General features: G+C 40.6%; 1 long non-coding RNA gene across 1 annotated transcript in view; it reads left to right on the top strand.

Annotated features, from left to right (window-relative positions):
- LOC102043025 overlaps nt 1–3,949 on the top strand; it is an 11,889-nt gene extending 7,940 nt beyond the window's left edge. The window contains exon 4 of the long non-coding RNA XR_265436.2: nt 3,696–3,949. This is a non-coding gene — a long non-coding RNA (uncharacterized LOC102043025). The remainder of the gene's footprint in view (nt 1–3,695) is intronic.
- The last annotated feature ends 9,173 nt before the right edge of the window (nt 3,950–13,122 follow it).

The following is a 13,122-nucleotide window of genomic DNA, read 5'->3' as shown; positions in this document are numbered from 1 at the left end:
GGGTTTGTTTATGTTTCTGTTCCACCGACTCCTGTGAAATGCCCTCTGTCTGTGCAGGGAACACACATCGAGTCAGGGAAAGTATCCTTGGTATTTCTTGAAATGTCAAGGCACGGATACTTGAAGGTAAAGTGTGAGGAGAATTATCTGGGATTGCAGAGTGGAAACCAAACACTTGGTTCAGGGCTCTGTGATTCATCAGTCAGCCTCACGTAGTTATTGCAATTTTAGGTAAGCTTTGCACAGATGCACAGAATATTGGAAATATAACTCCTTTCCTCTAAGTTAAGTCCTCTTAGAAAAATAATTGTTGTTTGACCAGACATGGGGACATCCAGTCTCAGGTTTTAATTTGTTCTTGGTTTAACAGCAGATTTTATTAAATAAGAGTTTAAAAAAATGTGGGGAAACACAATTATGATTTGATCTGATTTGACACACTTTTGGAGCAATAGTGATATGTTTTGTTGCTGTGCACCAGACAGTGGAGATATGGGAATATGGTTCTGGGGACATTGTTTAGTAGTGAACATGGACGGTGCTGGGTTAAGGGTTGTAATCTCTGATCTTAAAGGTCTTTTCAAACCTTAATGATTCTGTGGTTCTGTGAAATAGTTTCTATGTGGTATTTTATATATCAGCTGTTTCCCAACAAAAAGATTGTCATCAGCAAGTGCAGAGAATTGATCCAGTTGCAAAGTGCTGGCAAGACAGAGCGGCAATGAATGAAAGGATGGGTTTGGAAGGCAGTGAGGAATGAGTGGGAGCTCCAAGGCCTTATGTGGTGAGGGTCTCTGAGTTATGTCGGTAGGGAACACTCTTGGTTTGGTAAGTGGAAAAAGGTCACAAGAAAGGACTTGAACAGAGGGGAAGTCACAATAATGTTGCACATGAGGTGCCTTTGGAAACAAGAGAGACTTACATTGGTAAAAGGGCAACTAAAGCATCTTTTTGAGTGCCATGCTGTTTTGATAGACTCTGTAATTGTTCAGAGACATCCTTTTTCCCCTGTAAATTTATCCTACAATGTGGAAAAGATGCTTCAAAGTATTTTAGGGATTTCTTTATGGACATGTTGTTGGATATGTTTGACAGCAGCAACCCCAGACTGCTCCAGAGAAAAAGGCAAGAAACCTCATGTCAAGTAGATGTGAAAATACAAGAGTCTCCTTCCCATTCCCTGTACTCAGAGCTTGGCTTAAGGGCTGACTCAGAAGATTTTATGTTCCTTCCTGTGCTCCTTTTATTAGCTTGGACTGGATGTTTTCAGCTGCCATGTAATACTGAACAACCAAAAGATACCTCACTGTAAACTTCTCAACTTTTCACCAGCACCAGGAACGTCTTAAAAGTTTCACTGTGCTACAGAAGAACAGGTGATTATTGCATAATTGATGCTGCTAAATTGGAACTGTGTGGGATAAATGGGGGTGATGCAGGCCCACCTTGTAAAGAAAGAACATGACACAAGGCAGTTGGTAATAATTTGATGTAAAAGGACCCTTAGCAAGTTTGGAAACATTATGGTTGCCAGATGTGCTCTTCCAGATGTCAGGATTTCCTATTAAATGCTTCTTCCGGTCAGAAGGAGCGGTGCCTATGATAGAGTGTCGCTGTGCACAGAGGGGGAATTGTCCTACCAGGATGCTGCTCAGTCAGTGACTTCCAACATTACTGCTGCATTTGAGGAACCTTATAGCATGATATAAGCCCAGATGATTTCATACACTGCTGCTGCTTCAATTCCTTCTCCTTGGACTTCCCTACAACTGCAGCCAGATGTTTGTGAGCCAGTTATCACCTGCTGCAGAAGGGAGTTTGCTGATGTGGTGGAACTAAACCGAATTTTTCTCATGACCTTGTAGCTCCTCCAGACCCTGAGCACAGAACTAGTTTCTAAACTTGCATTTCTGTTTGAGTTACCTCAAGTGAATGAGTGCTTCTCTCCATTAGTCTGCCTTGCCCTATCTGAATCCCTGGAGTAATCTTTGCCTTAGTTATTCACACTCATTTTCCTGTGAAGGCCTCAGGTCCCCAAATCCTTCATGGTAGGGAAGATCTGACAGGCCCTGTCCCTGCTTTAGATTTGGTGGATTTGCCTTAGTTTGACCTTTCTCAGGCTTCCATCCACCTGAGTTGAATCCCTGTTCCAGGACCAGCTCTGTTCGCTGGGATGCAGTGACAACACACAGGGAGCAGCCAGGTCTAAGATCTAGGAGTGACTGTAGAAAGGCCTTGAGAGACCTAAGAATCACATACAAATCTTGTCTGTATCAGCTCAGTACTTTATCTGCATAACACATGAAATATTTGTTAAAAATCTGCTTGGTTATTAAATGCTTTACTTAGTAACTAATGTAAATTAATTTTTAGCTTATATTCCAGTGCCTTGCATTTTTCTCCAGTTATTTTCGACTTGAAATGATAGAGAAATAAGGCTGGAAGGGTCAAGAGATAGTCACACAAATAACCTAGTACTTCTAGGAGCATCAGCCATCCTAATCCAATTCTAAAAGGTGCTTTTTGTCCTGAGACTAATTGCTGTGCGGACCATGTCCCTTCACAGAGCCACACATTGCTACATGGAGCTCTCTGTGAGCACAGGCTCTCATTAATTAATTCCAAAATCAACCCTCCTGACAACTTGTGGGTGTTCTAGTGAGGCTTGAGCAATGTGGAGAAGTGTTGATGTGTTGGATGAAATATTATTATGAAAGATATTGATTATATGCTCTCAGCAGCAATCCAATTGGATATTTGACATTTTGGCCTGGCCTACTGCTGGAAGTCCATGGTGCTATCTCTTTTTAGATAGTTATCTGTGGCCATTTCACAATTATTTGGCTTGATTATGTATGGAGAAACTTCTTAAAACTCATCTATTTAAAAGCCAGTCTGCACTTATGGTAAATGGTCCTCTGGCTTTCTGTAGTCCCTCCAGCAAAGTAGTCACTTTGTGTGACTGATTATGGGTAAAAAGGCAATGGTGTTGTGAAAATCAGCTTTTTACAGACCCAGAGGGTCAGAGCAGCAGCCTGGAAATGCACTGGGGTCACCATGGAGAGAGGAGAGACCTTTAACAATTACATTTAATTTGACTTGCTATCAAACAGAAGTGGATGACAAAGCAGGGAATGGAATCTTTAGGCAAGACATGAAATAGTATTGCTGTCAACTTGAATAAGAAAATCTGACTTTATTATAGCAGCTACATATTTAAATACCCTGTAGGGTCAGACAGCCTTTCCTACAGCCTTCTGATAGCTGGCCTGATAACGGCATAAACACTATAAATATCCTAAATCAATAATCCTGTATCACTGCTGAAAGCAGGCGTGTTCACATATCACAGCAGATGGGAAGAAAGCAAATAATATTTGTCTTGCCTTTCAAATTGATTTCCCATCTTTAGTAAGCCAGAGTATGTCCATATGTTAATCAGATTGCTAAGAGAGATAGCTCAGGGCAGCAGACTTTTACTTGACCTGCTTGCAGAAGGGGGGCAAGGAAGGGAGGAAGAAGTCCTCCATGGCCCTAAAAATATCTATGGCAGGAGCTTCTGCAAATGTGATGCAAAGCCTGGAAATGCCCTCCTGTCCTTCCTCAGGCAGATCAGCTTCACAGGGCTCAGTGAGCAGCACAATCAGACCTGTTCCATGAGGGTTTCCTAACCCTCCTCTGCTTTCCTTTTGGAGAATGTTTGCCACGATGAAAATTCCAGCATCCTGATGTCAGGCAGAAAGATCCAAGGTCCCTGGGAAGTGCAGAGGCTGCAGCCCCTCTCCTCTGCCTTCCCTTGCCCCTCTGCAGTGCCACGTGTTTCCCTGCTCCTCCACACTTGCACTGACACAGGCCTATTTCAGCTGTGCTGTGCCCTTCCACGGAGCACAAAGGCTGTCCATAATGGCTTCCAAATGCACTCTCAGGTCCTATTATTTTTTTTCCCTTCAGACAGGAGATTTTAATTAAATTTAACGACAAATAGTTCAGAGATCATTTGTGTGCACATAAACTCCAATGATGTTATGGGCAACGTGCAGCTGCCCGAGAGGAAATGATGGCACCCTTGGTGTTCTGAGCATGTTTTCTGTGGAAGGCATTTGGGTTCCTTCTACAGGCTTCAGTTTTATCCTGTCTATACAATGTATAAAATTGAGAACATAATTTCAATGGACACTTGGTCGATACCCCTGGCCTGCCAGCGGCTCAGGTGGCAGCTGCAATCCTGCAGAAGTTGTTTTTGTGTGTTCATGCCAACGTGGCACACTGATGTTGTCCCAAATGTGAAAATCAACCAAACCTAGGTAACATATTGCACTTCAAATGCACAATAAATGCCGCAACTAATTAGCAATGGCCCAGTTTTGTATCAGTTAATGTTTTATGCATAAGGCTGATATGAGTTAATACAAGGTGGGACTGGCATCCACATTGAGTCCCAGTTACCTCCTTCAGGCTTTTGGGATACAACAGGTGAAGCACTAAGCTTTGAATTAGGAAACTGCTTTCATAAACCTACCTTCTGTCTGATTTTTAGCAACTTCCTGGTCTAAACCTTTGTTCCTCTTCTTTTGATGAAGACCTGTGCTTCCTGCCTTGTAGATTTGAAAAATACACCAAAGGCTGGGATGTGGTCAGATCCCGTGGAGACACCTGAAAGAAAAGTGAGTGTGCTGAGGATTAGTTTGTTTAATCCTGATTTAGGTTGTTTGCTGTTGGGAGCATGAAGGGAAAGGGATGAGATGAGAATGAAGCTGTTCACTTCTTTCCTATGGTCAATGTGCAGTGGCCATCCTTGGGAAGCATCTAGGAAGTCCAAATGCAGGGCAGGACCAGAGCTGATCATTCCTTATATTTCTGAACTTGAAAGGCAAATACAGAGGACCACCCATTCCTGCAGTTGCTTTTATTGTTAGAAAAGACAGGGTTTTTTTGAGAGGAAGGATGATTTTATGGAGCTGGAAGCCAGATGATCTCACTTCTAATCCTGGCGTTGACACAGATTTTCCTGTGTGACCTTGGAAGAATCTCTTGCTGCATTCCAGTTTCCAATCAGTAAAATGCAACAGTCATTCTTTGTTATCTCTAAGGAGCACTTGCAGTTAATGCATAGTTGCCAGACAGATTTTGACACATCTATAGGTGCTCAAAGATGATATTTTCGTATCCAGTCAGGTTTTTTTTTGTGGTGTTCCTATAAAAGCATTTAAACAAGTTAGACCTTAACTCCTGTGGCAGTTTGGGATCTCTCTTTCTGTCTTCCATCCACATGTAGCTTAATCCCTTTCAAAATTCTGTCGTGGACTAATTTGCTGGCATAATAGACGATCTCTAGAAATAAGTTCAGCTGTTAAAGTGTATTATTTTAGCAATTCCATGAAAGAGAAATCAGCAGATGTAATCAAGTCAAACTGTTAAAATATTTTAAAGTCACTTTGCTAAAATATGGAATCAACTGACCCTCTTGGTTGAGAACCAAGCTGCATCTCTGTGCTTGTCCTGCCCACTCCCCACGTTGCTGCTGCAGCTACTCAGGAAAGGGACACACATTTTCTGCCCTCATAATTTCTACCATCATCTGTCATTTTTTATATGCCATCATACCATCAGTGCTGTGTTTTCTAACACATCTTCTGCCATTTTTTCATACCCCAAAACACCCTCAGCACAGTTTCTGTGTGTTGCTCTTTCTTCTGACTAGGGTTCACAGGAACCAAGGAATCTGTGCTGCTCCCAGTGTTTGTGCTCCCTGCATCCTGCAGCTCCTGCCAGTTCAGCTGATCCATGGCAATCGTGGATCATAAATGAGGCAGATATTTTGCCTCACTGCTGCTTTAAGCAGGGTAATGGTGGTGTTCTCTGTGCACCTGGGGTGTGCCATTTCCAAAGAGAATTTTTTCATACCTGCCTTTTTATTTTGCAAGGCGTGGGAAATGGTTGCAGTGGATCTGAAGGGGGTCTCAGCACTGAACCCTGTATTGGTGACTCTTTCATGTTGATTTAATGGGCAGAGCCTCAACAAAGATCAGAACATTTTGTAGAAGCCACTGAAAACAGTCTAAGGGAGAAGCTAGAGACAAAGTGACCTGTCTGAGGTTATGGAGCAGTTCAGCACCCACATCAGGAGCAGGTTGCAGTCTCCTGAGAATAACTGAGATCTTTATTCTTTAGCCACCAATTTATATCAGCTTCCAAATATCCCAAGTTTTTATCCAGATCCTTACTGTGTGTATTGCTGAGCCATAGAGGACTTTTCCTTTTTTTTCCTTTTCCAAATAAACACCATTTACAATTCATCAACAGCATTTTTTGTTGTTCCTTTCATTTACTTGGAATCTTAGCTGCACATCTGATTCTTGATAGAGACAGGTACTGCAATTTCTATGCTTTTATCTAATCCATTTATTAGTGTGTGTGGCTGGTTTTGAAAGCAAATAAAAAGTAATCCAGTTAGACTTTATTTAAATCCATCCACTAGGAAAAATTATCTCAAGTACTACAACTTCTGATATTCATCAATCTAAACAGAATACAAAGATGTGTATAAAAATATGACCATTGAACTCCAGTGGTGCTTCAAGGGCACAAGAATAGACTCATGCTATTGCAATAAATAGTATTAAGTGGTTTAAATGTGACTAGCAGGTCTTGATTATGGCCATTAATATTTGTGTTTAATAAAGAGGGTCTAATAAAGGCACTCTACAAAGGTTACCCAATATTGCAGAGAGTTGCTTTGCTGTTTGCATCAGCAACTATTTTAGGTAGAGGGAGAAGATTGTGAAGTGTTGGCTGTTAATCTTGGGTAAATGTAATAGATGCAATTATGTAATGTGACAATGACTTTGTTCTGCTTTGCCTTGGGTTAGTTAGAATTTAAGCTTTTCCCCTTTAGGTTTATTCAGATTGTTAAGTGGCTGCTGAGAAGCTGGAACCTTGTCAAACAAACTTGGCTTTAAATTTTAAATTATTTTTAATCAATATGTGAAGAGGCCAAGCTCTGCCATATGTTACTCACCATCCATTAGCTGGTAGCTGGTCATTAAATTCTCACTAAGGTTTCCTAACTGTGACTATTGTGGAGATTTTTTTCTCTCTTTCTCTTTCTCTCTGTAGAGTATGGGCAAAGGGGAGCAATCGTGGCAGATTGCCTTGAGGACAATAAAAACTCTCATGTAGCATGGTTGTTTGTTCAGACACAAACAATAGAGACATTTTGCTATTACCATTTGCCAGCTATCAAGGGGTTTCGAGCCCCCTCCCCCTTGGTGCCTACAACTCAAAACAGATGCAAAATCTTTCTTTTCAGTCCCCTTGAAATGACCTGTGGTGGTGCAGTGTCATTTAGAGGAGAAATTATTGGAGTGAGAGTGGCTGGTAACAATAGGGGCCTTGTGCCAGGCACATGACAGAACAGTGAGGGGGCTGTTGGTGACTTTATTGGGGAGGGGAGCAGCGATCTGGCAGGTGCTGCCATTGTTGAAGGTCCCTGCTCCTAGACAGCGGTGCAGATGAGTTCATGGCACTTTGTTCCAGCTCTTTGCTCGGGTTCAGTGGAGTGACACTGGTCAAGTAGCCGATCCAGCTTTTTTGATCTCCTGGGCATGGTCCTTTCTGTAACACAACCCTTTATTGCTGAGATATGTCAACATGCTTCTGGGCCATATGGCTTCAAGCTAGAGTAACTTTTATGCTCTCTGAAAGGGACATAATAACTTAATGTTTGCTCTGCTGCTGCAGCCCTGGTCCTCAGTGCTGACCCTGGCATTGATGCCATCCAGAAAAACCAATTCCAGTGTGTTGATACAAAATAGATCCCTGGGTTTGATGCTGAATTCAACAACCGCAGAGGCTGTTGGTCACCAGCTGAAAGCACTGGCTATATTTAGGTATGTGGTCTCTGAGTGTTTTCCTTTTGATCCACAGAACCAGGATTCTGGTGGTGGGATTGCAGCAAACTGGGGTGAAGAAGTTTAAATTTCCTTGCACTCACAAGAATAGTGTGAATGATGTTAAGTAGGAGAGGTTAAACACACTGAAGTAAATGGTGTTAAGTAGGAGGGGTTAAACACATTGAAGTAAATGTATTAATGCATTAATTTTACCCAGGCTGTCCCCTTGCTCAAAGCACCAGGCCACACCATAATGGCTACATCTGCTTCTGTTGTACATATTGTTTAGTTCTAGTTTTTTTGGCTCAGAGAATAGAAACTGGTCTTTCTGTGGGGAAACAAAGAATTTGTTTTTGTAAATTGCCATTTTTTTTCCTGAATAAATAATGAAAAACCTGGCAGATTGAACAGATCAGCCATATGGAAACTGGCAAATTTTAGTCTGCTAAGGATAATTAAACATGGATGTTATGTGGTCTAATGAGATACATGTTTGTGGTACAGGGGAGGACCAAATGAGGAGATAGTGCTCAGAAAGAGAAATTACATCTTTAGGTTTTGAACTGCTGTGAGAGGAAAGATCTGAAGTTGTTTTGAAAGTGGTTAATAGATTTGGGGTAGGCAGGTCTCATCAAAACAGTGGTTGTACATCCAAAACTGGAAGACAATTTATAAAATTCCAAATAAGGGATAGTTGGTTTCTTAATGAACACCCCAGAGCAGTGCTGATACATTAAGAGATTGAGCAAAGACTTAATATGTGGAGGAGCTCTGACCATGTGAAACCATTTGCATTGTGTATAAATGTTAATGTTCTTACTAGGCAAGTTTGCCTACCACTTGATTGTCAGTGTATAACATAAAATAAAAGATAAATCAGTTTGCAAGTAAGGGTCTTGAAAATTTGACACTGAAATGGACCTTTACATGTCTTTTTTAAAAAATAGCATATACAAATTACTGTAATTGCAAAGTGATCTGTTGTGATCAGATAGAGAACCAAACTCTAAAAATAACCAATAAGATAATTTTGCAGGCAAAGAAAACTACGTAACTCGATGCTAAATCAAATGTAGCAGCTCTTTTGAGATGTGCATCCTCCTAAAACACCATCGTGAAAAGCCTTCCAAATTCAAAACCTTCCAATTTATTTTGTGGGAACCCTATAAATGTACCACATTTTATAATATATTTTAGATGCCTACCTACAGGGTCTTCTTAAAAGCTGATGAAGTCTTCAGTTAGGATGAACAGGTAGCACAAAAAGGAGGTGGTTACTAGAGTAAAACCTGGAATATGGATGAGGAATGTGTCAGGAAAAGGCCATGGGGTTTATAGGAATGTTCAGTGTCAGTGTAATGGGAAAGGGCTCAAGGATGCAACCAGCCTTGCCAACCACTCCATAAACAAACATGTGCTTCTCACCTCAGCCCCCAGAAATAACTAACAGAAAAACAAACTGAAAACAAACCTAAGGGAGAGCAGAGGAGGATGTGGTGAAATGTGAATTGCTGAAGAATATCCCTAAACCTCCCAAACTGCACTACTTGGAGTTCTTGGGTGAGGGAAAAGTCCCTTCTCTGCATGTGCTACTTGCTCTCGTTCTGACCTTTTGAGGGAGTAAAATTCTGCTTTCTCATCTGTGCTAGAAGTAGTAGAAGGAGAGGGATCACTGCCCAGGTGTGGGGAGGTTTAAGAGTGCACTCTGATCCTATGGATGGCAGAGCCAAAAATACAGAGGGAAATGAGGGCACACTGAGCCCAAAACGCCTCACATTCCATTAAGGTTAACTTTAAGTCTGACTTTTAAGGCTTTCTGAATTTTGATGACTTGATCTTGCCATCCTTTTCACATCTCTGTGTTTAGCCATTTTCATAAGCTGATTTCTATCTCTGGATCCTTGAATATTCTCAGGGTTGTCTGTAAGCTTTCTAATAAATAACATGCGAAATAATAAATGATAGACTGAGCTTCATAATGCTGTTACCAGCAAGAATTTGGAAACAGGTCATCTTATGGGATTTTTTTTTCCACAAGAGGGTTGTGTATCTCAGAGGTAATGAAGGCAGATTAAGGTCCATCTCACCAGGCTGAGTGCACAGGAATCATCCTCAGGGCTTGTGAAGTTGATAATATTTTGAGAGTACTCAATAACCACCCCTCATTTTAAGCTGGAAGTAGTAATGAGGCTGAATGATGACACAGTTTACTTTAAGGGCTTCCAATTTAAGCTTTTTTCTGTCAATTACATTCTGAGAATTTTCCCTGAAACAGAGATTTATATTCATGAGATGGGCTTAGCAGTGATTTCCTCTTTGTCATTAAGTAGACTTGGTTACTGTGAGCAAGTAATATAGGAATGTATAAGGAATACATCACTTGTCCACCCATGAAATTATTTCTCTCTATTTTTGTAATATAAAGTGTTGCAATGGTTATGGAGTTTTGTTAGGTTTTCTTTTCTTTGTTTGTGGGGGTTTTTTTGTTTGTTTGGGGTTTTTTTTTGCCTTTAGGATTTATTGAAAAGGTAACATCACTTAAATGACATTTGGTGTAATACTCTGGTGTGATGATGTATTTGAACCCTTGTGTTTGATACAGCAGAAGCTACAATTAGCTCACCTTATTAACTGTAAACAGTAGCTGCCAGCTATAAAATCTAGCTGTTGTATAAGTAATATCTTTTTTTTTTTAGTATCTTTGCAGAGTTCTTACTTTTCTTTCTTGGAAGAAATAAAGATGCTCTTCCAATGCCTGTGTGCATAATTAACTCAAGAGGAGATACTCATGTAAAAATAAGTTACTTAAATTATTTATTCTTAGGTATATTAGCCTAATTCTTTTGCCTCATCTACCTCTCTGGGACTGAAGCCAGAAATTATACATGTGATAGTATGTATTTTTTTCAAATTTGTGTTTGTAAATACTTGTTTTGGTAGACCACAGTTCACTCAGGACACTAAAGTTTATCTCAATGGAACAAACAAAATGAGAAATTACATGAAAACCTTAAACCTCTGTCTTAAATACCTAACCTGGAAATGGCTGTCCTAGAAGTTATCTTTTGGGAACATGGCATAAGAAGTCTGAAAATTATCCCAGTATAACTTTATCTCCAGGATAAGAAAATGTGATCAAACCCAAGCATGTTAGCAGGATGGTGCAAGGCACTGGGGACATACTCAAAGAGTGCTTTGTACAGCAAGAACCATCAGGCTTTTCATCTGGTGGGCAGAAATCTGTATTGAAGAGAATAAAATTTTAGGGATTTTTTGCAATCCAGCTTGCTTTCTTAAACATACATTCTCCAAAATGGAAAATACAAAATGGCACCAGCAGACTTTCTTGTGTTAAAAAACAGAACTGTGCTCAGTCATGTCTGATAAAAGTGCTGATGTGTGACTGGGTGTGTAAGGTAAGTACCTTCTGGGAGCCATGGGTGGGACCAGCCCCCAGAGATCTGCTTTCACACAAGGGCCATCACTGGTATCTCGCTGGAGAGAGAATCAGGTGTCTCACTTGCAACATGTTTGTTCAAAAAGGAGAGTTAGAAATACAGAGCAGCCATGGAAGCAATACATAGAACATGGGAAACACTGAGGAAGGTCATCAAAGCTTGTTGCTAATAGAGCTGAAAGTGTTCCACAAATTTCTTTGGGCTTTTTTACAAATTGAGTGCAGGTTCTCTGTCTTCTGATGATGATGGTGAGGGTTTAAGTGGTTCCCCTGCCTGTGAAATCAAATGCTTGTAGGGGATTTTCCCCTGGAAGTTGCATCTTGTCTTGCTGAGGAATAAAACTGTACAAATGAAACTGAGAGGACAAAAAAGAAATCAGGCCACTGCCAAAACAGCAGGAAAAGCATTCATGAGTCAATTAAAACCACTGTTGGGATGTAAGGAAGATACTTTAAATTATTTGATTTATTACAAAAAAAATCCTAAGGAGTTACTATTAATACAACCAATCAACTATTTTTAAAGGCTGTTTTTGTAGCTGAAGGGGAAGAACAGTGGCTCTTTTATTATGGCAGGCTAGCACTCCTGGGAATACCCTCTCCCTGTTCTGCTGGGTACAGAGTATGTCTGAAGAGATGATAACAGCAAGGAGCGTATCATAGCTTTATGATCACTCATCAGCTTTGGGGAGCCTGTGAAATGAAAGGCCCCCAGACCAGCCAGGGTTGAAAGGTTGAGGCTATAACCAGACTTTTTGTTCCTGAGACGGCCAGAGCCCTTAGTGAACAACAGACAACTGTGAATAGATGATGGGCATCTTTGCTTTGCTGCTGCTCCCTGGTTTAAGGATACTCTTGTCCTCCTTCTGCCCCTTCTATATTTGACAAGTTTGCTTTCAGCAGATATGACAGGCACTGGTGGGGGTCACTGGCCCAATTCCACATTTCCACACTCGGCTTACTCCAAGTTCACTGGCCTGAACTAATGTCTCCAATGGAGGTCGTACTACTGAACATTATGAGTTTTTATATATTAAACATGCATTAGTGGGTTTACCCTGCTTATCTGACAGCTGTAGAAAAATAAAGAAAATTCAGTTTGAACTTTAAAAAGCAGGGCTTAATTTATGTCTGCTACTTTTGTTCCTCCCCTTTTTTCAATTGCCAATTGCAAAGCTCAAGGGAGATAATAAAATGGAGGAGCTGCTACTTTATACTTCCACGTGCTTCCTAGTGCCTGTGCCTTACTGGGTGAGCTAAATCTAAAACTAGGAAAAGAGTTTTCAGATGGAAATTTGATTAAACAATGCAATCATCTGTCTCACAATCTGTTTTTTTATAAGGAGAGTATTTTTTTTTTCCAGGGGGAATTTTCTTTCAGAGGGTTTTGTATGAAAAGGCAGACGTCATGAATACTGATGGGAAGGGCTCAGTGTTTTGTTATTTCTGTTTAACAAAGACAAAATGCTTTAATAAAATCAGAAAACACAGATGTTACTTTGAGTATATTTTGCATCTTCTACTTTTCTTTTTTTTTTTAAGGTTGGGAATAATCCCTCCCTCAGACTGACAATAGCAGCTCATGACAGACAAAATTAGCAGCTGGAAACTTAGCCAAAAGTTTAGGCTCTTTAGTATGTTGTTATTGTTTGGGATTTTCTTAGATGGTGAAAGGCACACTTGAAGGAAGAGGCACGGATGAATTGAAAGCCCTTGTTTCTCACCCTCAGTACAGTTTGACTGGGTTTTAGTTTTTATAAACAGTTTAAAATG

Source organism: Geospiza fortis, unplaced genomic scaffold (assembly GCF_000277835.1).
Source record: "Geospiza fortis unplaced genomic scaffold, GeoFor_1.0 scaffold590, whole genome shotgun sequence".
Taxonomy (NCBI): Eukaryota; Metazoa; Chordata; class Aves; order Passeriformes; family Thraupidae; genus Geospiza; species Geospiza fortis.
The sequence above is the reverse complement of the archived record's forward strand: the minus strand, read 5'-3'. Positions and strand labels throughout refer to the sequence as shown.